Source organism: Gallus gallus, chromosome 1 (genome assembly GCF_016699485.2).
Source record: "Gallus gallus isolate bGalGal1 chromosome 1, bGalGal1.mat.broiler.GRCg7b, whole genome shotgun sequence".
NCBI lineage: Eukaryota > Metazoa > Chordata > Aves > Galliformes > Phasianidae > Gallus > Gallus gallus.
In genome coordinates this window covers 44596991-44623874 of record NC_052532.1, presented here as the reverse complement: position 1 = coordinate 44623874, position 26884 = coordinate 44596991, and the positions used below count along the sequence as shown (strand labels likewise).

General features: G+C 39.8%; 1 long non-coding RNA gene across 1 annotated transcript in view; it reads left to right on the top strand.

Moving 5' to 3' along the window:
• LOC121109067 overlaps positions 1-26884 on the top strand; it is a 68844-nt gene that overhangs the window by 8212 nt on the left and 33748 nt on the right. The window contains exon 4 of the long non-coding RNA XR_006933784.1: positions 15512-15577. This is a non-coding gene — a long non-coding RNA (uncharacterized LOC121109067). The remainder of the gene's footprint in view (positions 1-15511; positions 15578-26884) is intronic.

Genomic DNA, 26884 nt, shown 5'->3' with positions numbered 1-26884 from the left:
GGTTTAATTACATCTCTTGTGCTCTTCAGTGTATGAGTTTCTACACTTTGCTGCTATTTAGCCTTGCAGTACGCTAAAAGTGTACTTTTTGAAGGATCCAGAACAAGACTGTGAGACATTTTTGCAGATATCTGTACAGAATAAGGTACACTGACTGGAGAGTCTCATAGACTTGTTATATTATGTATTTAGGAGCCCTACAATTGAGCAAGAGTTGCCTAATGACAGATGGAAGCTGTTATAGACAATGAAGTCTGAGAAACTCTCCTGTTACTGTCCTCTTTATGGCTTATGGCCAAGAGAGTCCTCTGATTTATCCTGTTTTGAATACTTTTGAGGCTAAAAAAGGAATGTGTTTGTCTTGCTTATTCTTGTGATTCAAAAGTGGGAGGTAAAAGGTAGAGAGGAATAAGAAAAGGAAATGAGCGTAGGTGAGAACAGTAACAAATAAAGCGCTGATGAGTGCTACCCTCTAACATCTCCTTGACCAGCAGAAGTGAGACAGAGCTATTTCTCTCTGTCCCAAAACTTGAAGGTTACTTCCTGAGAAAATGGAGATGGCTGGAAAGAAAGGGGAGTTTGGAGCTATGGAAGTTGTTCCGCTGTTGTGGAATATGGTAGGAGACCAACATAGGTACTGTAAGAGACCGCTCAAGACTGTGGTTCTATTGTTTGAAAATTTCTCTCATAGTACAGCTGTTAGCAGGAGGATCTGTGGTGTAATAATATCTTTTGCCTTCTTTATGATTCTCTCATTTGTGTTTTTGTCCTAAAGATCTTTTTCTTAAAGCTTGTCTATTCAGCCATCACAGGCAGTGTGACTTGAATTGCTCACTTTGATATGAAGCAACCTCTTGATTTGGGCAACTTGAGTTGTGCCAGAATATCTTCCTTGCTACTCCAAATCTAGACCTTGCTAATAAGTTACCCATGACTGCCTAAAGCACAGCTTTTCCTAGTTAGAAACAATAATATTAGATAATAGTTTATTATAGTGGGGAGTCAATATGAGAGTGGGAATGTATACTAGTTACAGACATCAAAACTTGAGTGGTAATTCATACTATACATACTTAGTTATTATACTTCTATTTTAATTTTCTATTGCTTGAGAAACACTTTCATTAGCCCTTCAAATAATGCCTTGAGGACAGACTCTGTGGTAACTGAAGTTCATGAACCCTCAGCAGGCAGTGTTGTGCCTCTGTTAAATACATTAAACAAGCCCATTTTTATGACTTGTGCTAAGCAATGGTCATAAATGACTGAAAAGAGACTTTACCATCCAAACAAAATTAAGTAACTAGTTCATCCATTTATCATACCAAATGAAGCTATAGAATTTCTGCTTTTTTTGTTTGTTTGTTTGTTTGCTACCTTATTTATTTCTGTAATGCTGGTACTCAAGGTGTCACAGGCATGCGGAGGTGACATCCATCTGAAGTGTTTGATGATGATAGAATTTTTGAACCACTTATTACTAATTAATACTGCCACTCAAAGATTCTTTCTGATTTACTAGATACTTGTATAATAACCACATTATCTACCATACTAGCAAAATCTATGGCCATGGTGGCATGGCCACTTTGAAAATACTCAAGCGTTCTGTAGCTGGTACCTGACATCGTTCTAAGCAGTAAAGCTGATAGCAGACTTCTAGTGGCTTTGGTAAGTTTGGAGATAAAAATGATTTATAATTTGTGACCTCCAAAGTTTTGAGGTCATGACTGAGTTTTAATACTGTGTTTTCCAACCCCTTTCAGACTGTGGATCTTGGAACTTGTGGATAGTGAATGTAGGTATGGAACTCTGCATATAAATTGCAAAAGATACGTTAATGTGAAATTTCTAAAACTCCTATTTTGTAGGCATCGTAGAAATAGTCCACAGGACTGTGGATTTGCAAATGACAAGTTGAAAACAACTGATTTAAAGTATGAAGGAGTGTTCAGTGAGTCATCATGGCAGGGACAACACTGTTTAGTAATGACGCATAGAGAGCAAAACTGTAGTAAGGGTAACATCTTAAATGCATGCTTGATTAACTGTATCCTTTGGTCATAGTTCTGCAAAAAGAAAGGTTTGCTGCAGAAAATTTTGCCATTTCTTGACTTTGTCTATGCATGCCTATTCATGTGCATGTACATATTGCCATGTAGCGATTGCCTCATGAGGAAAACTAATCTCTGTGGAGCTACAGAGGAGAGATTTTCTTTGAGCGATGATTTTGTAAGTTGTTAAAGTGCAAGAACCAATCATCTCATTGTGTATGATTTATTGAATGGGTGGGGGAGTTGTCTGCAGCATATGGATTTATTCCAAACTGTAAGAAGCTGCAGGATTGTAGGAATTTTTCATTACTTGGATGTACTGATGTGTGAAAACTTGTTTGCAGTATTTGAGAAATAGCCCTAGAGTAGGATAAAATCTCTCTAGCTCATAAGAAATCCCATTTTTCATTATGAAACTGTAAAAAAGAATCTGCACAGGGTGCAAAATAATAAATGTCCATTAATTTTCCTCAGGAAAAAAAAAGCAGTTTTTCAGCTTTTAATAGCCAAAAGGCTGTTAACCATTAGTAGACATCACCCACGTGTTTGTGAAGACAAATTAAAAATGAAAATTAAGCATTTTCCTCTTTTTGTGATCTCAGAATCCATTTTTATGTTATATATGTACTCACAGTCATGCATACCTTTCTGAAGCTTTTCCTTGTTTATTTTCTGAGCAACTCTTTCTTTTTTTTTTTCTTGTTTAGAAGCCTGTGAAATATGAACTATTCCTTGTTTTTGCTCAACACAAGGTGGCAGTAGGACATTGCCTGGTGACGTACAATAGCTGGGGCTGCTTGATGTTTCCATCCTCTTTACTCATCCGTCAGATAACAAAGCCCTCCAATGAACGAACACTGAAAGCCATCATGTTTATAATAAGAATACTTTAGATGAACAGATGAAGAAAATATTTCTACTAACGTACGAAGCAGTTGGTTATGTTTTAGCAAACCACGTTGTATAACACTGTGGATAGTATTACAAAATGCCACTTTTTTTTTTTTTTTTTTTTTTTTTTCTCTTTTCCTGTTTCCTTTGGATTTGCACATTAAATAAAGGCTGCTCAGGGCAAAGATGGAAATTTACCCGGCTTTAAGTTTTATTCTAGCAATATTTCAAATATTTGTTGAGATTCTGCATCTTGGAAAATGGTGTTTTCTACTTCTGTTCTTTGTTGTCCAGAAGACACTGCAGTGTCACAGTGTTGAATAGTAGCCACACTGATAAACTCTCTTTGAAAAGCAGACTGAGGGAGGAATGAAGAGACCTGACAGAGTATTCTGCTGGTAGTATCAGGAGAGCTTTTTTTTTTATTGTTTTGGCCAAATATTTATCATATGTTGACAATCCTGAGTGCACACCAGTGAGTTGCAGACATAGCTGCTATTTCCTTTACTATTATTCATATTCAAACTCCAGCAGGCCCAAAGTAGTTTCAAGTCATGGCTGAGCTACCAAACATGTTAATGTGATTAAAACACATCCTTGTGGAACAGTTAATTGTGTCTTAAGTCTTACTCCCAGCGTCCAAGAATAGTATGAAGTGTTTATACACTGAGGTTTTGGCTAGCTGTTCCCCTAAAATAGAGCGTCCGCAGGATGACCCTGACCACCCAGTGGCCACTTGGTTTGTCTGTAGCCTCTCCATATGATCACATACTTGTTGAGAGACAAAGAGAAATTATAGATGATTCAGATGAGCTGATCTAACGGAAACTCTGCCTCCTTGTTTCACAAGTTATACATGTGGTTTATTTTCCAAGAACTGGTTGGCAGAAATCATATTATTTTGTTTTCCTTCAGAATGATTTACTTGTAGCTTTTAAAATAAAATACCACTTTTGATACCGTGAACTCTTGTGCGTGAGTCATATATATAACTAGAAATAAGCATCCCTTAGTACCTTTCAGAAATGTAGTAGTTTTCTGTAGTTCAAAGGCTGCTAGAAGAAACACGCAGACCTTTGCTTATCTATTCTTAGTTCTACTCTGAACATTTGCCACCAGAAATTGAATTAAGGCCTTTGGCACTATGCAAAATAATAGTTTTCAGAAAGAGAATTCCAAGCTATATGATCAAGATATTCTACAGACTCCCTTTGTGAATAATAGCCCCTAGAAAGTACATTTGAGCTAGCACTCAATATGTAATTCACATATGAGCATAGGGTTTGGAATAAGAAAATGACATACAATAAAACTCATCAGCTTGATTGACTGTGCACTATACCTTGAGATAATAATACAGTTATGGGTCAGAAGGACTCTTCCAGGAATCCTCTTAGCATTTAGTTGTTTTTCCAAGAACACTTTATTAAATGTTTTGTGTCAGTTTCCTGATTTCTTCTTCTTATTATTAGTAGATGAGATGTCTTCTTTTTACAGAAATAAAGATCATTGCTACATTATTTTGCTACTATGTGCTACCATTCACAGAGAAATAGGGCTTCTGGTTTGATATATATCCGTGGTTCTCTTAGATGGAACTCCAACATATTTGAGACTATCTGAATGTGATTACTCAGAATGTGAAATGGAATCTCTTCTATAATGGAACCTTATGAAAACCTCCTGTGAGATCTCCCTTTCTAGGAGACTTTTAGCCTTTGAAGTTTTCACATTATCTTTATTTTAATCACATGCCATTGACCATGCCATTTGTTGAATCTTGTGAATCTGAAATAATACAGTTTTATCACTCTCATACTATACTTGGAATGACTGAAATACTGGTACGTAGTGCTATTCCACTGAGTGCCCAAGGGAGAGAGATGGGAAAAAACAAAACAAAACAAAACAAAAAAACAACAAAGCAACCCAGCCATGTGCTCCAAGAAAGAAATCAGCTGTCCAACAGTTTTCTTGGGAGACAAACTACGTGGCTAGGATAATCCTGGCCAAATGTGGGTTTACAAAATCTCTCTTGAGAATTTATCATAGCTAACTGCTGTTCCACTTATACATCTGTTCATGGGTGTGGATATCTCTCAGAAGTGTTCTTTTTCTTGAAGTTTTTTTTTTTTTTTGGTACAAGAATGAACAGAAGAGATGCCAAGATAGGCTCTGTCTGAATGGATGTGCCATGCCTCTTGCAGGCTTGCTTGCTGTCTTCACATAAGCAGCACACAGATTCTTGTTCTTCAGCTTCTTCACCCAGTGGGTGATTCTCTAGTGTGAGCCAAGTTTTGCACACACATGAGAAGCAATGGCATCTCTGCTGAGCAGCAGGATAACCTGAGGATAAAGATAACTTGAGGAATTTGAAAGCAAGTTAACTTCTGTACATAAACACAGCCTGCTTATTAGCTCTGAAGCATTTCTTGTTTTCTGCTTCTAATTTAACACTTCTATTTTCATGCTAAATTACAATTTTGTTTTTTTCCCCCACACTTATTAAAGAAGGTACTGCAACTGTTGGTTACATCTGAGTTCAGACTTGAGCATCTATTGGTTTTTAAGAGTAGATGTACAGTTTAAGGCAAATCAGACAGAAAGGATTTCTGTCTTAAATACTAGTGATGTCTGGGACTGCATAAAATTATACCTCTTTCTTTTCTGAACAACCAACTAAGTAACTTATTATAAGTTTATATGTGTGGACTAGTGTAAAAGAACCTGCTATGTTTATCATGACATTGACTTTGAGCACAGAGGTGGCACTTCTTTTTCAGTGCTCAGGGTTATTGAATAGTGGGGTGGCTGCATTTCTTGGCAGGTAGTCACTGCTCTGCTTTGTACTTCTGGAAAACAGAAAGGACCAAATATTACATATTCAAGTTTTACTCACAAATTCTCCATGCATTCATGCACAGAAAAACATTATAATTTTAAATATTTCTTGAATGAAAGCTGGAGAAATTGTGATGAGTTCTTGCTCTAATTGTAGGTCATGAAGACAAACAACTCCCAGACAAGTAGAGAAAGACACAGACTTTCGATCAATGCAGATCCTGGGATTTGTTATTCCAGGATAACAAACAGAACTGTGAAGGTGAACAATAAAAATTTAGCATACTGTGAAATGCATGCTCCTCTTTACTGATTGGTTTCTCTGGAGCTCATTTCTTACACTTGGAGGCCGGACTCCTCATGTACTCTGCAGTGTTCATCTCATGTAATTTGAGAATTTACAGGTATGAAAAATAGATTCCTTAAGATTTCACAGCAGAAAAATCTTAGATCCAAGCTGAGCACCATGTCTATCTTGTCAGTGGCTCTGGCCACTAAGTAATAAAATTACATTCCCATTTATTTGTTTTCAGTAGTAAATTTGTTAAGGAGGACTATTGAGAACACATTTAAGATCCTGTATGTTATCCTATGAAAAAGCTATTTTTATTCTTAACTACATAAACATTCTTGTACAAGTATCTATGCAACACCTCCTAGCAAATATCCCATTCAAACCACAGAACAGGTTGTCAGAGATTCCTAAATCTGGCTTTGTGCACTGGTAGCATTTCTCTGTCCCTCTCCTGGTCCCTGTGCTGGCATAGAAACCTTTAGATTAGAAGTTTGTAATTGAATATACAAGGAAGTGGAGATTTAGTTATTTCCAACTGGGGTTTGGAATGAGCATAGGAAGTGAAGGAGAGTGAAGGAAAATACCTGAAGTAACCATAGGAAATGCTGAAGTTAGAGGTACTGGTATACCTAAGCCTTGCTAACAGGTTTAGGTACCTACCTGCAAATCCACACTGAATCTTCTGTTAGGGAAGAATCAGACTCCAAAAATGCTCTAAGGACATGGGCACCCAACCCTGTCACTTCTCTGTTATTGGCTTCCCAGCAATGAGATCCCTTATATAGAGGAAAAGAAGAGGGAAGATGTGAATGACAAGACTGATAACTAGGGCATTTTCTCTGATGCCAAGGAAATTTCTGGTTTCTGGTCTCTATCATAGGCATACTCATGCCTTCAGTATGTCTGTTGTGAAGAGCAGGAAAACTAGAAATTGTGAGTAAGCTCTGAGGAAAGAAATCTGGTATGTTTGTTTGTCTGAGGCCAAGAAAGAGAAACTTTGCATTTGATTTCATGTTCATTACGTGAAAGTTTGCTTGACGTAAATGGCAGAAGAAATAGGGGATTTTGTTTGGGATTCAAGCTAAATAGGCTATATTTTCTCAGCTTTTCCTGCCTTTTACTCTTTGGTAGAGAATTAGTTAAGAAGAAGAGAATCATATAAGAAGAGAAGTATATTTGTGGCAGAGAAAGAAAATTAACACTAGATTTGAATGATGTTGCCATTGATATTTCACATGGAGCTCTAATGAGATGCTCAAATTTGGGACTAAAATCCCTGTTCTAACAGAACAAATCAGTCTGTGTTCTGGTTCATTAAGCAGTTCATTACATGTTCAGGTAAGATTTTTTCCACATTTGGTTGTTCCTCGAGAAATTAATGACTGTCATTAATTTGTTTTCTCTCCACGTGTCAGTGACTCTGTTCAATTTTTTGGTGGTATTTTTTCTAGTAGGAAGAGGTCATGAAGTTGTATCACACTACTGTTAAAGAGCTTTTGTTGGCTTCACATGGAGGCCATGACCACAAGTTGAAACTTTTGGTTTTAAACAAACCAAGAAAACAGAGAGGAAGACCTAAAATCTCCTAAGGAAATCCCTCCACTCAACCTGCTGAATTTTCCGGGTTCTTGTGGATGTCAATCCATACTGGAGAACAAAGCAGAGTGGAGTTCTGCTCTCCCTTGGCAGCAGTGCCCTAGAACTCTGCCTTTAATTCTGGCTTGTTAACAGTGATAAAAAGAAATACCTCACACCAAAACATTAAAAAACTGGCCAAAGCAGAGGCTGTAAGCTTTTTAAATCTTCAAAGATTTTTTGATTTTATTGAGACTTCAGTAGTGGCACTACACAGAATTTTTCAGTTATTATTGGCACTAAAGAGACTACAGAAACTCCATGTCAGCCCTTGTGATTACTCTAGATGGGTCACTGCAACAAAACAGATCTGTAGAAGGCTTCAGTGAGCTCTATGAATGTGTAGTTTGTTGTCAATACCCTGAATAGTTTGAAGCCCTGGTTCAAAAGTTCACTTTTTTTCTTGGCTGGAAGCAATGTTTAAAGCTTTCCCTGGGGAAATCATACTGCTGGGTAATGAGTTAAAAATACTGATTTATCACATTTGATAGGTTAAAAAAAGCAAAGAAAATGTATCCATGCCAGATTTAAAGGGCAAGTTTCAAAATCATAAGGGATGTGAATACAGAGGGACCCCAGTACTAACCATTTCAAGTTGCCTACCACTATTAACTTTCCCTACATGAAAGGGAAGCTTCTGGCGCTCTATCTCTAATACTCTCCGTATACTGTATTGGAGAACTGAAGAGTAAACTGTAAGTTCCATGTTCACAGTAGGGACCCCCTGTCTGAATACTAGCTATTATTGTCTATAGCTTGTGCATTTGAATTGGCAGAATAGGCACAGGGATTTTAGTTTGGTTTTCTGGATTTCAAGCAAACCTGTCAGCCCTTCTGGTCTGTCTGCTGGTCAAACTGGGTGCTGGCTGCCTGCAGGTCCCAGGGTAATGGCCACAGCATCGAGCTGATAGTTGCCCTTAAGAGAGGAAATAAGGAAAAAGTGTGTGCTTTAGCTGAGGAGTGACAGAATTACAGAAACATCTCCTCCATTAAAATCTAACTCAAAAACAGATGTTCGAAGAAAACCGCAGTCTAATACTTTGTATTAATCAAGTTACTTCTCTGAATCAGGCATCCATCCCTCATGGATAGATTTCCAAAACAAAGGTTCTATTGGTAGGATGCTTCACTTTATTTATTTTTGTTTTTGTTTTTATTTTTTATTTTATTTCTTCTTATATTTTGAAGGAGAAAAGAAAATATTATTGCAATCAACAGAAACTTTTACAGCTCCGATTTTCTGTAGACTCACAGGGGGACAAACCAACATGTAACTCTGGCAGGGTTACCTCACACACTCCAAAATGTGATTATATGTTGTATCACTACTGATGGTATTTGTCTCAAAACGTCCTTATGTTATGCTAGATGATGTAAAAATGTACCAGGAAAAGATGGTCACATCTGCAGTGAGAACTTAAAGCCTCTGAAAGTGAGAACATCCTTTCCTCCCTGCAATCCTTCTAGAAGCTATATTAAGGCACATATGAGATAAAGAGGTGATTTGTGACAGCCAGCATGGCTTCACCAAGGGCAGATCGTGCCTGACCAATCTGGTGGCCTTCTATGATGGAGTGACAGCTTCGATGGATGGGAGAAGGGCAGTGGATGTCATCTATCTGGACTTCTGCAAGGCCTGTGACATGGTCCCTCATCACATCCTTCCCTCTAAATTGGAGAGGTGTGGATTTGAAGGATGGACTGTTCGAAGGATTAGGAATTGGCTGGCTGGACGCAGCCAAAGGGTTGTGATCAATGGTTCTGTGTCAGAGTGGAGGTTGTTCACAAGTGGTGTCCCTCAGGGGTTAGTCTTGGGACCGGTGCTCTTCAACGTTGATCTTTATCAATGACATAGACGATGGCATCAAGTGCACCCTCAGCAAGTTTGTGGATGACACCAAGCTGAGCGGTGCAGTTAATACATTGGAGGGAAGGGAAAGGAAGCCATCCAGGTGACCCTGCACATAGCAGGGGGGTTGAAACTAGGTGATCACTGTGTTCCTTTTCAACCCAAGCCATTCTATGATTCTATGATTCTATGAACAACAGTGCTGAGGGTCAGCTCTTGCTCTTTGCATTTGAAGTGCTGCTGAGAAGCACATGAAAGAGATTGTTTTCAAAATGCTCTCTCTTATGTGAGGCCCTCCACAATATCAGCTGAAGTGTCTCTTGTTTTCTGATAAGATGAGCGAGAAATATGCAATACTGAAGACACAGTGGAAGCAGTACAGTCCTTGATTCTGGCTTTCATGTTAAAATGGAGATAAAATGCAAATGCCTATTGTGCTGCTGTATGCATTAAACCACAGTGATAACACAGTTGAGCTAAGTAGGAAATCACTTTGTAATGGATTTTATTAATGGAATATGGTACAGATAGGTCAGCTAGATTGATGCACATTTTTGTAAAAAACTTGTCACTTTTTTTCCTTGACAAATTTTGAGAGGCTTTTAGCAATGTTTACCATTATTTTTGTAATATTACTTGCTGACAAGGTGATAATTAGTAAAACTGTGTGCTGTGGTGTATTGCAGTAAGTTAGGATTTATGGCCCTGAGTTAAAAAGTAACTATTAAATAAAGAGGTGACTGGGCCCAGTTTTACCTGTAGGATACATCGCTAGTTACTGACTCCCAACTGGACTTGGTACCACCAATCAACATCCTATGGGCACAGCTGTTCAGCTGCTTTTCAGTCCACTTCACTGTCTGCTTTTCTAGTCCAAACCACATCGGCTTTGCTCAGAGGATCTTGTGGGAAAGAGTGCTGAACCTTACTGGAGTCAGGGTAGACAACATCCATTGCCCTCCCCTCATCTACCAATCTATATGAGAGTATCCCCAGCAGGTGTTACTGCTTTCAGCAACAGCTCTTGTCTCATCCCTTCTCTTCCTAGTTTTCTTATATTTTAGGTCACTTCCTTCTCTCCTCCTTAAACCCTCTACTTCCTCTCGTGTGGCAGTCTTTTCCTTTCTCTGCCATCAGCAAACTTGCTGAGAGTGGACTCTATCCCTTCATTCAGGTCATTAGTGAAGATGTTAAACAAGACTGGACCCAGCTCCAACCCCTGGGGAACACCGCTAGTTACAGGCCTCAAACTAGGCTCTGCACCACTGATGGCAGCCCTCTGAGCTCTGCCAGTCAGCCATGGCAGTCCCTAGCAGATAGTCAGCGGCCCTGATTTATCAGCAGATAAATCAGTGGCCCTGATTTACCTTGTATAATAAGGAGCCCTTTATATGAAAACAAGCAGACAACACCAAAACTGCCGTCATGCTGGCCTCCTGTCATCAGTGGAGGGAAGATCTGTGCTTTACCACTGCAATTCCTCTCCCACCTCTTGTAAAACATTACCAGCCTTATTCACAGATATGCACAGATACCTCCTGCCTAGAAGCACAGATGACGGGAAAGTAATACCATAGGGAAGTGTAGGGAAAGACAAGGAGTGAGGGGGAGAGTGAGAGTGACAGTTATGAGACCAGAGGATCAAGGTGACTGGAAAAATCACATATTTCTGTACGGGAGTACATCATTTTTGTCAAGAATGGCATGAAAATGACTGAGGACACCCATGCCATGGTCTCCTTGAGATGCAAGGTGCCTGGAGTGCTCTAGAAGCAGCTCTCTAAGAATCAGAATTACTCAGGTTGGAAAAGACCTTAAAGACCACTGAGTCCAACCATAACCTAACCATACTACCCTAACAGCCCTCTGCTAAATCATGTCCCTGAGCATCACATCCAAATGGTTTTTGAACACATCCAGGGATGGTGACTCAACCACCTCCCTAGGGAGCCTATTCCAGTGCTTAACAACCCTTTCTGTAAAGAGGTTTTTCTTGATATCCAACCTAAACCTCCCCTGGTGCAACTCAAGGCCATTTCCCCTTGTCCTGTCAGTTGTCACCAGTGAGAACAGACCAGCCCCGCTCTCTCTGTAGACACCTTTCAGATACTGGAAGAGAGCAATAAGATCTCCCCTCAGTCTTCTTCTCCCCAGACTAAACAGCCCGAGTTCCTTCAGTCTCTCCTCATAGGGCATACTCTCCAAGCCCTTCACAAGCCTTGTTGTCCTTCTTTGGATCTGCTCCAGTACCTCAATGTCCTTTCTTTACTGAGGTGCCCCAAACTGAACACAGTACTCGAGGTGAGGCCTCACCAGTGCCGAGTACAGGGGCAGGATGACTTCCCTAGTCCTGCTCAGCACACCATTCCTGATACAAGTCAGGATGCCACTGGCCTTCTTGGCCACGTGGGCACACTGCTGGCTCATATTCAGCTGACTGTTCATCAGTACACTGAGGTCCCTTTCTATCAGACAGCTTTCCAGCCACAAAGGAAACCAAAGGCTGGGAGCATCGGTGGCACTGCATGAACTGGCTGCTCCTGAAGTTCTCCTCTCTCTGCAGCCCTGCAAATTGATGCCTGTGGGTGCTGCATGGACACTGTGGCAGGAGGAGGGAGTGATAGCCATTCTCTATCTCTTGCTTACAGCTACCAAACTGTGCTCTGCCACTGCAGGCATAAAGGACAGTTTGGCAGAAATCTCTTCCCCATACTGCTCCTCACATATCATGGCAAGATCCCCTCTGACCTTCTTTTGTAGCAAGGTTTAATCCATTTTGCTTACCAGTCTCTTCATAAGACAGATTTTTTCTTGAGATCTAGATGCTTTTGTAGCCCTCTTCTGAATTCAGCATATTAACAATCTGAAGGACAGAGCACCTAAAAATACATATAATTTATTTTTATTTTTATTTTTTTGGTGTGAATTGGATGCCTGAATCCTTGCAGTGCTAGAAGTGCTTGTGACCTAGCATCAGCTGGAACATGCCTGTGTGTGTCACTGTGCCGTAACAGCATTGGCCTTTATTTGCAAAAGCTGGTAAATGCTCAAAGGATAAGATTAAAATAAATGTTTGTCAGGGCAGAACCCAAAGAGAATCTTGTAATAACAGCACATGAGGGATGCATTCACATATAATACAGCAATAGCACTTTTTGCTAAACAGCTTTTTTTTTTTTGTTAAATAACTTTGTGCTCAAGCGTGATCCAATTGAAAGGATTTAATAAAATCTCAGACTCAGTGATTGCATTTTCTTTAGGCACCCTAAGTCACAGAAATGGTAGTATCAAACAAATGGAATGATTCAGAGCCTCTGAGTCACGAGATTTAATAAAGAAAGATCCATTAAATGCAATATTGCCTCTCTAAGAGCTTCTCTTACACTCTGGGCCAGCATCATGCACCCTTCCTCTGTCAGCTTGGATGAGAGTTCAGTACAGATACAATGAGCAGTTAGTGCAGACATGCTTGCTTCTCTCTGAGGATGACTCTGCTCAGAGTGAGGCTTAGGGGGGGGACTGAGTCTGAGTGCTCTGGAGGATGACACTTCTGCCTCTGCTGCCCTGGCTCTTGGCTCCCATGGTCATCTTGCTGTCTGCCTGAGCCCCGTGATTCAACAAGAGAACAGACTTCACTGGGACTTAGTGAGCTGAACTGCCTCATCCAGACAGTGCCAAGAGCCAGATTTGATAGAAAGGAGAAAGAAATCCTACAGGGAGCTGAGGGTTGGGAAGAACTACTCCTGTGACAGCAGTAGGCTGTTAGTCATATTTCTTCATTTCACTTTCTGCTTCATCTCCTTCCAGAGCACTTTCTTCCTCATTGTACCAGCTTCTCCAACATCCCAATTTGCCTTTTGCCCTCTGACCTGTCTTTACTCAAATTCCATTGCATTCTCCTCCTCCTTGCCAGTTCCTGTGGCCCATACATGCCATGCCAGAAACCTATTACTTTCTGCTAAGGACAGTCTAGCTTCAGCTGCAAAGGAAAGCATGACAAATGGCAGGTCATTTTGGAAGAGACGTTATTCTTCCAATGACTCAGATTTTTCTTGTGCTGTGGCCCACTGCTGCCTGAATAAACCCTCTGTGCATTAACTGTAGATCTCTCAGGTGCTAGACCTCTTACTCCTGGTGGATGTGGGTCTCAGTATTCGCATTCACAGGAAACCCAGACCCAGATTCCCTGTGCTTGCACAGAGGCCTTTGTCATGGCAACATGTCAGTCACAGTTGTGCTGTGCCTCATTCCCCAAGGAACAGTTTGCCATTGGAAGTGCCACTGATTTGAGTTCTGCTGGCAGGCTGCCGGCTCAGCTGTTTCAGCACGAAGGTTGCAGTGATCTGGTAACCAACACACATGGGCTGGAGGTTCCGGAGTAGAGGTGGCTATTCCAGACCAGTGGTGAGAACTCAGAATAAATGAGAAGGAAATAATGGCTTCAGCTGTGGTACTCAACACTGATCCAAAAGGAGGTCAGACAATACTTGAGCAAGCAGATAGAAACTAAATTTGCAGTGACGCTATTCATTTAAATCTATGTACTTATGATTTTCTACTTGTCCATCTCATATAGGCACATCAAATTTTACTCAGAATGTGCAGAAAAGCGAGCAGTGTTTCATGATGACAAATCCTTTTTATTTGCAGAACGCCACTTGAAATACTACGGCCTTTGTGCAAGAACAAAAGCTGATCAAAGGCAACAAATATACTCTGTAGGAAGCATAGCATAAGTATCCACTTGCAGCAGTCCTGAATTCATCACAGACTGCTCTGTTCCCTCCAGTAAGGCGTCGAGTCCCTCTTCATTGCAGTTCTTCACTTAGTAAATAGAGATGATAACCCTTAGCCCCAGTATAAATAGGTTAATGACTTAAAGATGATAAATGTATAAAATGTATTGCTTTTACTTGCAATGATACAAAACTTTCTGCACATTACACTACAGTCAGCACCAAAAGCTTCAGATTTCTGATGGCTTTTAAAAGCTTAAAGTACAACACTTGTATAACACTTGACCTATTACTGAAGTCACTGACATTTAGGGAAACTCTCCCTTGTTTTAATATATAATTTTGGAACTATGCTTTCTCCATCTGGAAAATCTCCTAATTAGGGAGTTTGTTTTTCCTCTAATAGTCCCCACAGCATTAAGAAAACAGGGACCAAATATCCAGATTATGTTCAAGATGCAAGAACATGTCAGAAGCAGAGGAGGTGATGGCACAGTGCCACCAGTAAGAGAACAGTACATTAGTTACAAAGCAGGAAAAACAAGCAGAAAGCATGCCAACTGAGGAGAATTTCCTTGCTATGCCTTCAGTTTAAGAGCCATACATTAGAAAGCATTTTAGTAGTTGTTCTGAAACTTCTGGTATGCATCTTCTAAGATCCTCTAAAATTTTTCTCGTACCAAATAATTCAGAATACATATTTCTTTATGGTAAGAGGATGACATTACAACCAGCAATCTCTCCATACCTGTGCTTGTTGGATCAGCACCCTTAGACTAACATTAGGAAAAATATTGCTCAATTTCTTTCTTTCAGCTGATGAAACACATCTGTTCAGAAGCCAGTTCCAGTCTGAGGCTGTCTCTTCCCAGTTTCTCTCTATGCAACAATGCAGGAGCTAGGAAAAACATTGGGTGCAAGAGGTTGCCTTTCCTTGGCCTGTGTATTTATCTTTGTTTCCATCTGTCTACTTTTACATGACAAAGACTGTCAAGTTTTAGCAGCTGCCTCCTGACAGAAGAACCATTTACATGGGAGTGTACCAAAGCAATCACTGTTTTGTTTGACATTGAGACCATGCTGTTCTCTATAAAAATCTAAACTGGGGGCAGAAACACTACTGTATAATGAGTTAAAAAAGAACTCGTAGCAAACAGAAAACCCTGAATGAATAGCTTATTTTCAGCTCACAACTGTCCCATTTTAACAGGTTTTTGTGACAGCTACCTGCCTATAATGAATTATGATACTGAAGAAGTCTTATCATAAGCAAAAGGTAATAATTATTTAATATTTTATTTTCATTTATTCCTAGTGAAATCTCTTTGTCAGAATTATGTCAGAAGACACAGGAATTAAAGCACTCGGAGTAAGGCTGATGAGTGAGTGGTATGTGTGGCTTTATATTATAGCGAGGAACTGTTTTAATGTAGCATTTCAAGAGTTAGAATCACAGAATCATTAAGGTTGGAGAAGACCTCTATGATCATCCAGTCCAACCATCGGCCAATGCCCACTGACCATGTCCCTCAGTACCACATCCACACGGTTCTTGAACACCTCCAGGGATAGTGACACCACCACCTCCCTGGGCAGCCTGTGCCACTGCAGCACCACTCTTTCTGAGCAGAAATCTTTCCTAATATCCAACCTGAACCTCTCATCCTATTGCTGTTACTTGGGAGAAGAAACAGACCCCACCTCACCCCAACCTCCTTTCAGGTCATTGCAGAAAGCAATAAGGTCTCCCTTGAGCCTCCTCTTCTTCAGACTGAACAATCCCAGTTCTCTCACCCGCTCCCCATCAGACCTGTGCTCCAGACTCCTCACAGCTGTGTTGCCCTTCTCTGCACACACTCCAGGGCCTCCATGTCTTTCTTGTAGTGAGGCGACCAAAACTGTACACAGTGGTCTGCTAATGAATCTCACCTCTTTAAAACCCCACTCCGGACATCCTTATTGCTCTGTTGAAGTACAGCTTTTCCTCAGCAGTTGGCCAGGCTGTTTCTTGGAGCAGCTCTGCAGACCAGGCTGTGGCGGTGCCTGGCACTGTCCAGTGTGCCCGGATGCTCATGGTGGGGGGCTGCTGGCACTGCCAAGCCCTTTCACTTGTGCTGCCACCTGTCCCCCTGAACTCATGCTGTTCTGCCAAGATGTATGCACTGTTCTTACCCTATCTGTATGCCTTTGTTTCTCACTTCTGTACTTACTAGCCTCCCCCAACTGTGGTCGCAATCGGTGACGAATCACGAAGAGATTCAAAAGAGGCCATGAAAGGATTCAAAGGAGACCACAAAATGCTGGAAAATGTAGAGTGAGTTGGCAGCAGCGTGGCACTGCTCTGGGTGAGGAAATGAGTGGCTTATGCTTGCTTCCACTAATGACAGCCTGTTCTTCCTTTCCCGAGCCGGAAGAGCAGAGCTTCTGCCAGCTCAGAGGGAGCAGAAGGACAAAGGAAATGCGCAGGAAGTCATATGAGACATAGAAAGAAGTTTATAATGCTTTCTGTACCCTAAACCACTGCTTATCCCTTCCAAAACAGGGGAAAGCCCCACAAATGGAAAACAACAATATTAATGACAAATAATTTTTCATCTATTGCCTGGATTCCTTGCTGCGCGTTATAGTCTCACTGCTTGAGAAAATAAAGCTCTGCATGGCAGGGTCCAGAGGTTCTAATCAAATAGCACTCATAAATCTAATAAACTGTATTAATAAAGCAGACCTAAAAAACAAAAGTAGAAATCATCTCAGTGCTCTTTTATGAGCTTACGTTCTGAAAACAGAACAGACTTGCCAGGTTCACTAGCAGTCACCAGCAAGTCTCTGACTACCTAGGGAAGCCTATAAATGCAGCAACAGGGCAGTGGCTATCTCCCATTCTTTGCATGGATCCATAAAGCACTCTCACAGATGCAGGTCGAATATGGAACAGTGCAGGACAATCACCACTGTTGCTGCCCACAGTGAGATTTCTAGAGCTTCATGCAGCTTTGTGAAGGCTCCAATTTCATGTCAAGAAAAAAAAATCTGAAATACGAATGATCTTTCCATTAACTATACTATTTCATTGTGTTGTGTTTAATTTGTTTCATTTACTTGGCTCTCTTGATTACTCCAAAAGTAATGCTTCCTATTTATTTTCCTATTTATTTTCCGTGGAAACTACAACAAAGAGAACAATAGCACCATTTGATAGAGAAAATTCTCAGGTACAAAACACTACTTTTCAACACAGTCACCACCATTCACTATGCATTTTCACCAGACATGAACAAGAGCCTGCATGCCACAGTCATAAAAATCTGCACCAGTGGACAGGGTTCTGAGGTGCCCCTTGCATGTAGTTTGGCTTCAGGTAGCATTTCAATAAACATTTATATAGGCAGCAGCAGTTACAAGTGATGACCACATCAGCTTTTTTTCTTCCAATCCCAATTGCACCTTTCCTGCCCTTTCGCTTCTGCAGTGTGTATTTGGAGAACCTACTTCTACTCTTCCTTGAGCTGTGAGAGGTCCATTTACACTAGCTAGATAACACTTATTGTTAATAATGGACTTTGAATGTAGGCTTCTCATATGTAACCATTATTCTTAGTGGAATGAGAAGACAAAAAGACAGAAAAATGTTATACTGATGGAGTGATGTGTTGAAACAGAATGACGATCTCCATTACACTCTTTGGTGCTCATGCCTCCTAAAAAGCAGATTCTCAGTTCAGCACTAAGACAAATAATCACTGTCCAAACAAGGACCAAAAAAAAAAAAAAAAAAAAAAGCAAAGTTTCCAGAAAAACAAAACAAAACAAAACACCCAAAACCAAACAAAAACCAACCAACCAACAACAAAAAATGACCAAGAAATGCTTTATGGCACTTGCTCAATATTATTTGTAAATCTAGTATATCTGAGTGAAAGCACTGAATTTATATTAAAACAGTAAGTGAGGCCCTGGCTTTGTTAAACAAAAGAGAAACTCCCTGAAAGGAAAGGAAAATAAGTAATGGCCTTGTTTCTTCCTCACATCCTCTTATGCTGGTACCCATCTCACCCATTTGGTACACAATACAGTTTGTTGCAAATGCCACTGCACACATTCTTGGGTTTCTTGTATGAGTTTGGTAAAGAAAAGTCTTTTTCACTAGGGCTAGTGCTTGAAACTGGAATGAAGATAAACAGAAATGCTACACATTAAAAGCTAGCTCTGAAGATAAACTCATGTTATTATATGTTCTTCTCAGAAACTTATTAACTTCCCAAATACCTGATGGAGAGGACTAAATCTATGTTTCCTGATCTATGCATATAATGAATCAATGAGAACATTGCTTTCCCAGCTGTGATTTTGTTAAAGGTGAAGCAGAGGTGAGAACACCTTGCTGCAGCTCCCCTGCTATTGCATTAGAACTGCATTCCCCTCCTTTACACCCAGCTATTACATCTTTTTGCTAACAAGCCTGTGTTGCTGTTCCCCTGCCCATCGAAGGGTTCTGTGTCAGCATCTGGCTCTCTGTTTGCCTTGTGCCATGGATCAGGCAAGACTGTTCTTGCTGCTCTGCCTGCTGGCTGGAGGAGAAGTGTCTGGAGCACCATATGGCTCTGGGAAGCCTGCCTCCAGCGCTCTCCCAGGAACCCAGCTCCACCCTGGAGATGGATTCCTGCTTCTTGGGTGGGGGCCAGGGGAAGGAGGCAGGATGCATGCCTAACTGCCTATGCGCAGTAATGCACAGAGGTTGCGTGTGGAGATATGGGCCCAATGTTTTCCTTATGTATCCGGAAGCTGAGGCAGGTGTGAGTGGTCAGCCATCACCTGTTGCTTCCCATGCTGGGGAGCAGCAGCCATAGAACTGGAGCAGACCCAGCTCTGGGTCTCTGGCCCATTGGGGGTGATTTCTGTGCACTGTGTACGGTGGCACAGTGGAAGAGAAGGTACATATGGCAAGGTAAGAGTAGCAGAATTAGGCTATGTAAAGCAAAAACAGAGATGGATGAAGCCTTAGGAAGGAAAAAAAAAAAAGAATATGCAGGGATCAAACTTCTGTTTTATGGACTGTCTGTCAGGCAGTAATGTAGAAGGATGATGTCCACAACAAAACTTAATCTGGTTTTCTTTTAAAGTGGTTATTTACAGGAATACTCTAGAGGTGGGCAATATATCCCTCATGAACACCCAAACACATTTGGAGACTTTTCACAAGTTTTCCTTCCTTCAGACTTCAATTCCCCTACCCCGCTCTCCTGCCACAGCTAAAGGATCCCACTGAACAACGTGTTGAATCTTTTCCATTTGCCTTCTTCCATAATTTCGTGCTTACTTCCTTTCTTTGTTCATTTTCATGTACAAAATCTGTTTCATCCTAATGGGAGGTTATGAGCTTAAAAATAAATTAGTAGTTTTATTTGTGGCATTAATTCTCTTGTGGTGATGCATACAGAAGTAGTTTTGACTGCATATAAGTTGTACCAAACTCTGAATAGATAGACCAGGGGAATTAAAATATATTGAATGTATTCAATGACTGTTTTTAATTAAACATTTTAATTAAATATAGCTTTTAACAACAGACAGATGAGAATGTTTTCTTCTCCTAAGAGAACCTTTCAGTTAATTTATCTTTCAAAGATAATGCTTCATATTACCAGCAGAATGACATTTTTGCATAAGCCTGGAATTGTTTGAGGAAATGCAATCATTTTTTTAAGAAAGACCAAAGTTCCTATTCTTACCATGAATAGAGAGGATTTTGTTCCTGGCTTGATTCATTAAGTTCCAGTTAAGTAAATCTCTCCACATGTGACTCATGCCCTGATTGATGCTGCTGCTCTTGAAATTCCCCATGTTGGCATTCATGCAACATTGGTCAAAATTATATTTGTTGTATTGGCTTCTTGATTCCAGTGTGACACATGGTACAGAGGGAAGAGGAATAAAATCTTCAGATGTTACAGAACCAAATGGAAAAACTCCAAATCACAAAATCTTTAGACCACTTGAAGAATAGGATTGGCCAAGCTTGAGTGCCAGATGAGCTTTGTTTGACATTGGATACACTGCAAAAGCTGCCTTAGCCAGGAAGGTAGTGCACTCACCAAACAGCAGGAGGGAAGGCATTTCTAGAACGTGTAATTTCCCCCCTTGGAGCTAGGGCAAAGGTTTCAATTATAGATGGGTGAACCTGGTGGTGTGAGGTTTTGCAGACTACTCCAGCAGATTTATTTTTTGCTTCACAACCATAGCCTAAGTTTCAAACTCTTCTATTATGTAATTTGAATGCAGGGCTAATTCTATCTAGAAAAACAGGTTATTTTTCTCTCTTTTGATGAATGTGGAACCTATGTTGTTGTATATTCTGAGACCAGCAAACTGAGTATATGGTAAATATGACATATATAGTGGACTTCCATTTTAGTTATGTTTTTCTTTCTTCACCATCTCTTCATTGTAAAGATTCATATTGCCTCTCTGAGAGGTGTAGCACAGATCAATGAAATAGAGGGAAAAACTATCTGTATGGAAGTGCCGCATAGACCTCCTTGATGCCTTTCTGATGGGTTCCTGTGTGCAGGAAAGCGCACTGCCAGGACACTTTTACCCTCAACCAAAACCAATACCCTTCTCTACTCTGCCCTAATGCTGGCTCATAGAACGGAAGGAGAGAGAAGGATGTAGGACTTTGATTTCTCCTTCTGCCTTCTTAACTTCCAAGCATGTGAACCAGAAACAAGACCTGAATTTGAGTGGGAATTCGACTCTCAGAATAAAAGTAAATGGGAAGTTATTGTTTTCTCTCCTGCACTTTTAAACAGTTGCACTATTTTAGATTCAGTTTCTCACTTGCACTAGTTAAACAGTTAACTAAGATTTGCCAGCTCTATGGAAGCCTTTACTGATTCAGGAAAATCCCACAGTCTTGACAGTAGTTCTTTTTCAACAATTTTTCAAAATTAATCATTGAGTTAAGTGTTATTTTCTAGTAGCATTGCCCAATGCTAAGGAACAAATCTTCGCTGATGTGGAACAGCTGGATAGAAATATCTCAGTGTTTGCAGAGTACATTTTATAAATCAGTTTGGAAAATCCTGTTTACTGATTTGGTGGGGTGGGAGGGGAGGGAGAAGAGGAAAAGGAAAGACAAGGAATAAACTGAACTCAGTATTAGCTGTTGCAGGTCCATCTGCCAAAGTTGTAATGAGATACTGGTAAAGCAGTAATCAGCAGTATCAGTGCTAAATTTTGTTTAAAGTAGGGATACATGATAAAAGAATCCATAAAGGATTAGAGTGCTAAATTTCTCTGTTAATTTTCCAAAAAAAGTTCTGGTTGTCATGAGATAATTCAAAACTCATTTAGCATTGCTTTCCCAAAGGAAATATTAGGTAACTTGGCACAAGTTTGTTGTTCTGACTAAAATACTTGACATTTTGGTTGATGGTGAAACACAATCCCCAGGGCTGAGCAATCTCCTTAGAGCTGAGTTCCTGGATGTTGGCGACTCTTTGCCTTTCACTTTGATCCCTCTGCCTTTGGTCTTGTCATTGTGTACATGCATTTGTCTAATTTATGGCCTCTCAGTAACCTTATGAACTAAAACTTTGTCCTGCCCATGTACCCGAGATGGTCCGTAGCATCACCATAGTTGTTCTCAGCAGCTAGTAGGCCCACTGCAGTGCTCACTGACCTGCCCTTAGGGTATGGGCTTCAGGTAGTCATTTCCTCTGCATTTTGTCAAGATTGATAGAAGACACTAAACCACCGTTTTTCATCCTAGTCCTTTCCCCATTCTCCAGGGTTTGTTTTCTCTCTATTCCCTCCCATCTTCTTCCCTGTGTACATTTGCAAATCAAATGCTTCTATGTATCAGGGAGCACTTCCCCAAGCTGTGAACTCCTCCCAGATGAAACCTCTAGTTCAGAGCTTCTTGAAGATGTCTTTTGTCCGTAATGCAGCTAAGAGAATCTCCTTTACTGACACATACATGGTGATAAAGAAACTAACACAAAAACTGTCTGTTGACTACTTTTACTCTCTGAAGTTGAATGTGGACATAATTTCTTTAGATAGAAAGTGTTTTAACATCAATGTTTCCACCTGGAAGGAAATTATTACGTCCTATGGAAATAGTGAACCAATGGCCTTATGTAGTGTTAGTGACTGTCTGCTGTGAGGCATTCTGAAGTGCAGCAGGTGAAGTAAAGGTGCCATATTATAAGTGATAAGACATAGAACTTCAGTTTCTACTACAAATACTACAAATTCATACTGTGTATGATTCCTTCTACCTTCTCTCTCTCTACACTGCTTAAGTTTTTGAGAAATGGTGTTAGTGTAAAATGGACCATAGCATAATGCTGCTGGATGTAGCTCAGTGATGGGAGCATTTTTTGTTTCTCTTCTTTGCTCTTGAAGGGAGTCAGAGGTGATAAATCCAGATTCAGATTTTTAAATGTATTTAAAATTTATTATTGTGTACATATGTCATGTCAAAAATATACGTGTATGTACATATTCGTGTGCATATATGTATGAATACCTTAATGTGCACACACTTATACACATCTGTGTTCATGTAGCCTGTAACTCTGTAGCTTATATAGGCCTTATAGTCTTTAAAGCTGAGAATTTTGGTTGAAATCGAAGCCTCGTATGATACACTACTAAATTTTCAGTGAGAGAAATTCCATGCTCTGAGCTGTTTACAGGTAGATAAGAAGAGAATGGGAGATTATGCAGATGCCATTACAGGTAAAATAAGCCCCAGTCAACACTGTAAGGCTTGGGCTCTACAATTTGAAAATTAGGATCTAAAAAAGCAGCTGTAACTGTTTGTGGTGAGAACCGTAAACAGCCAGTCACGTCGGCAGCCTAAGGAATCAGGTGGAGTGCTTCCCTGGCAGTGCTGTCCTTATTTTCAATGTGCATTTCAAGCAGCTGAGGGGGTTCTGCTAACACAAGACAGGTATGCCAGAAGCAGTTACAAAACATCGAAATGCTGCCAGAGGAGAGGAGACATTGACCCATTCCCCAAGTCTCTTGTTAAAGACAGCCACAAGAGCCAGGTGGCAGACTATATATCTATATATATCTCCATATATATTGCTGTAAATCTGTCTCACAACTGTGCATGTGTATGTGTACCATAGATTCATTATCACAGGTAACTGAGCAAGCCCAGGGCACTGTGCATGTGCATGATACTTTCTGTTTACACACACATGAAATACTCCCAGATGCTCAAAATGTTAATGTAGGCTTGGGTCAATCAGGAATTTTTTATTATTATTATTATTTTTATTTTTTAATTTTTTAATGCAGATGCCAGATGCTTTTCTCTAAAGTAATGGAAGAACTTCATCTTCCACTGGGCAGGTGCTGTAGAATGGGAGTGGCAAGAGTATGGATTCACTAAGAAAAGAGATGTGCCCACTCATTCCTAATAGCACCACTGAGCTCAAGGAATCACAGAATCTCAAAATTTCCCAACCTGGAGCAGACACATGAAGATCACGAAGTCCTCTAAGGACAGAGTACAGATTCCGGGCCCCATTCCCCAGAAACTGAATTTTGCATGTGGTCTTGAGGAAATGAAAATCAAAGCAATCTCTAGTATGCATCTTCATTTTTTCAGTGTAAATATATGCCCAGTGTTATCACACAGTGTTTAACAAGTGTTCTCGCTGGGGTGTTATCTGTTCCCCTTCCTCACATCAACAAAGCAGAAAGACTTATCTTTTTAGTTCTACAAAGCCACATTCATAGATTCCCACAATCCTAATGTGACTTGAAAGAGTACTTCCACTGTTGATCTCCTTTAGCAGCACAATTGAAATACCTTTTCACAGGAAAACACTTTTCCCACATCCTAAGCTTGCTCAGCCTTGGAGAGTCCCACTGTGAAGAGAGCTACTGGAGGAGGTAGTACAGAATAGCTTAGCTAACAGCATTGCAAAGGCATCTGGACACCACACTGAAGAATGGAACTAGTCAGGGTAAATCATCTTATTCATAGATAGATTGCAACACAAGGTTTCATTTGTAGTGAATGGTAGCAATGCGTGTATTTTTAATTAACAAAAAAATAATGCCATAAGCCACGCACATCTCTATTGCACTACAAAGACTTCTGACTACGTCTAGAATTTATGCATGAATTTCCTAGGAAATCCTGAGGCTCTTACTAGAGAAATCTTTCTTTTTTTTTTCTTTTCCTAAAGATTAATCTTTAATTGATAGGAGATTTACATCAAATTCCTCAACAAACTCATTAAACTTCCAGAAGGAGGGATGGATCTACTAGGCAAAAGTGTAGCTTACTGTGCAGTGTGAATGAGCAGTGGCCAAGCACAGTGCAGGCTCTGCAAGGTAGCTCTCTTGAAGTAAATTTGTATCCCACTATACCCAGCAGCAAATCCATCAAATATTCATAGCCCACTTTATTCTTATTTATGTGCTCCTGCTATCATGCAGCTTAAGAAGATCTCAAGGAAAAAGGCGCTGAGAAAATATAGTTATACTTGCAAACCAGGGGAAAAAAAGAAAGTTGTGTTGGTTAGGGTAGTTTTAAACAAGGCTGTGAATACATAGATGTTCAGAAGTCTAAACACAGTGTTTCTCAAATTTCAACAGAAGGCAGGTGAAATTTGGTGGTGCTGCTAATGTAAATAAAAACTCTTGTGACTTTGCAGAGCAGTCACATGGCAATCCATGGTTGCACGTTAGTGGTAACACTCTGTAATGTATGTTATCTCAACAGAGGCCTTTACAAAATAAGCAGAATGGGAGACATGAAAAATATTTTCATTTGCTAAGTTTTAGGAATTTCCTTGATTTTCTCAGAGAGCAAACTCTTCTTCATGTAGAGACCTGCCGTTCTCCTTATCTAACCTAAAATAAAATCTCAAGCTATGTAGCAGGGGAACATTAGTAAACTTGAATTTAAGCTGTGTTAAGCTGTGCAGTGTCCACAGTATATTGTGTCCATGCTAAAACTTTCTGCTTCCATCCTCATGGAGAAAGAACCAAACAAAGCCTACAGAATCAGTCATCTCTCTTTAGCTTTTTGTAGACAGCTGTTTTCCAGCTGGAATTCACACAAACTCTTGGAAGATCTACTGGGAGAAGAATTTCACAAGCAGAGTATAAGAAATTCTGCAATTGCTTTTTAGATATACAGGAGACCATTATTCCTGAATTTGGGAATGATTAACTATTTTTAAATATTTATTTTTCTGGAAAATACATCTTTTGTTTTTTGCCCTCTTCCTTGCTTAATCTTTAGACTTTATTTCACAAGAACAGAAAGCAGTGCCTCTGTATGCACCATGTGTTCTCTGAGCTTTATTGTAAATGGTAACCTTGAAGCATGAATAATTTCAGATCATCGTATTTATTTTTTTCCACTCTGTTCATTCTTGATAACTGGAAGGATATTTTCTGAATGTTAGTGACATTTTTCTGTTGCTTCTTTGTAACTCCCTTGTGCCATCACTCTATTCCAGCAAATCTTCACATCTGAGTTGAGGTTGAAAAACTTCAGATCTAAACAAACAAATCTGTAGCATGAAATCAATAATTTTTTGTTTTCTACTTTGTTCAACACACTTCAAAACTGAGCATCTCTTTCTTTGTATTTTTTTTTTCTGGAGTTATATCAGACTACAAAGACTGTTTTGAATTTGTGTTTGGTATTTGACTCAATTTCACTCACAGTAGATATAGGCTTTATGTATTCTTGGTTTAATTGTTCATACAGGGCAGCTCCTCATTAAGCAAAAAAGCATGCAGAATGGTTACCTTTTCTCTTCATGAAAAAAATAAATCTATTTCATGTTCAAAAGGTGAATGCAAAGGCAAACCTATGAAAGAAAGCTGATCTCCATGAGATTTCAGTGCCCATTACCATTATAACTTCTCAGTTAAAAAAAAATCCTGCTGAACTAGTCATCCCTTCGCACTGCTTTCTCATGTGTAATAATCTACATCCCCTTGGTGTTGATAATTACATCTCCTGTGGAACTGGATTACTGCCTTGAGAAATTAAAAAAAAAAAAACACCCTGTGGTTGTCTCTGAAATGCCAGGCTAATATCAAGAAAAATATAAATGGTATTAAAACCCTGGATTGCAAAGCTCTAAAAATACACATTTTGTTACCATTTGCTCAAAATAATTTTTTCCATTGATCTCAACACTGGCATAAGTATTATAACAATTACTGAAATCGGTGACTTACATGCTGTCCTTGCTACATAATTAATTAGAATGTATGCCAATTAATAAAAAGTGGAAAATATCTGTGTCAGGAAGTTAGTTAATGCATAACTCTAGGCTTATGGAGACTCTAATTTTTAATGTTAGAGATGATGTTTGGTGGTATTTGTTTATCTTTTTTGTGGACTCTTATGCTTGTCATTCAGCCCCTAAAAACATCCCTATTGCAAATCTGTCTGCTATGTATAACATATGGAGTGGAAAATTAAGCTGAAGAGGAGGAAGAGAGACTTTTTATTTCCTAGGGAATGTGTTTCAGAAGTTTGGCTTATACATTCATTGATAGTAAGAATAAAGAAGAGCTTAATTCTAAC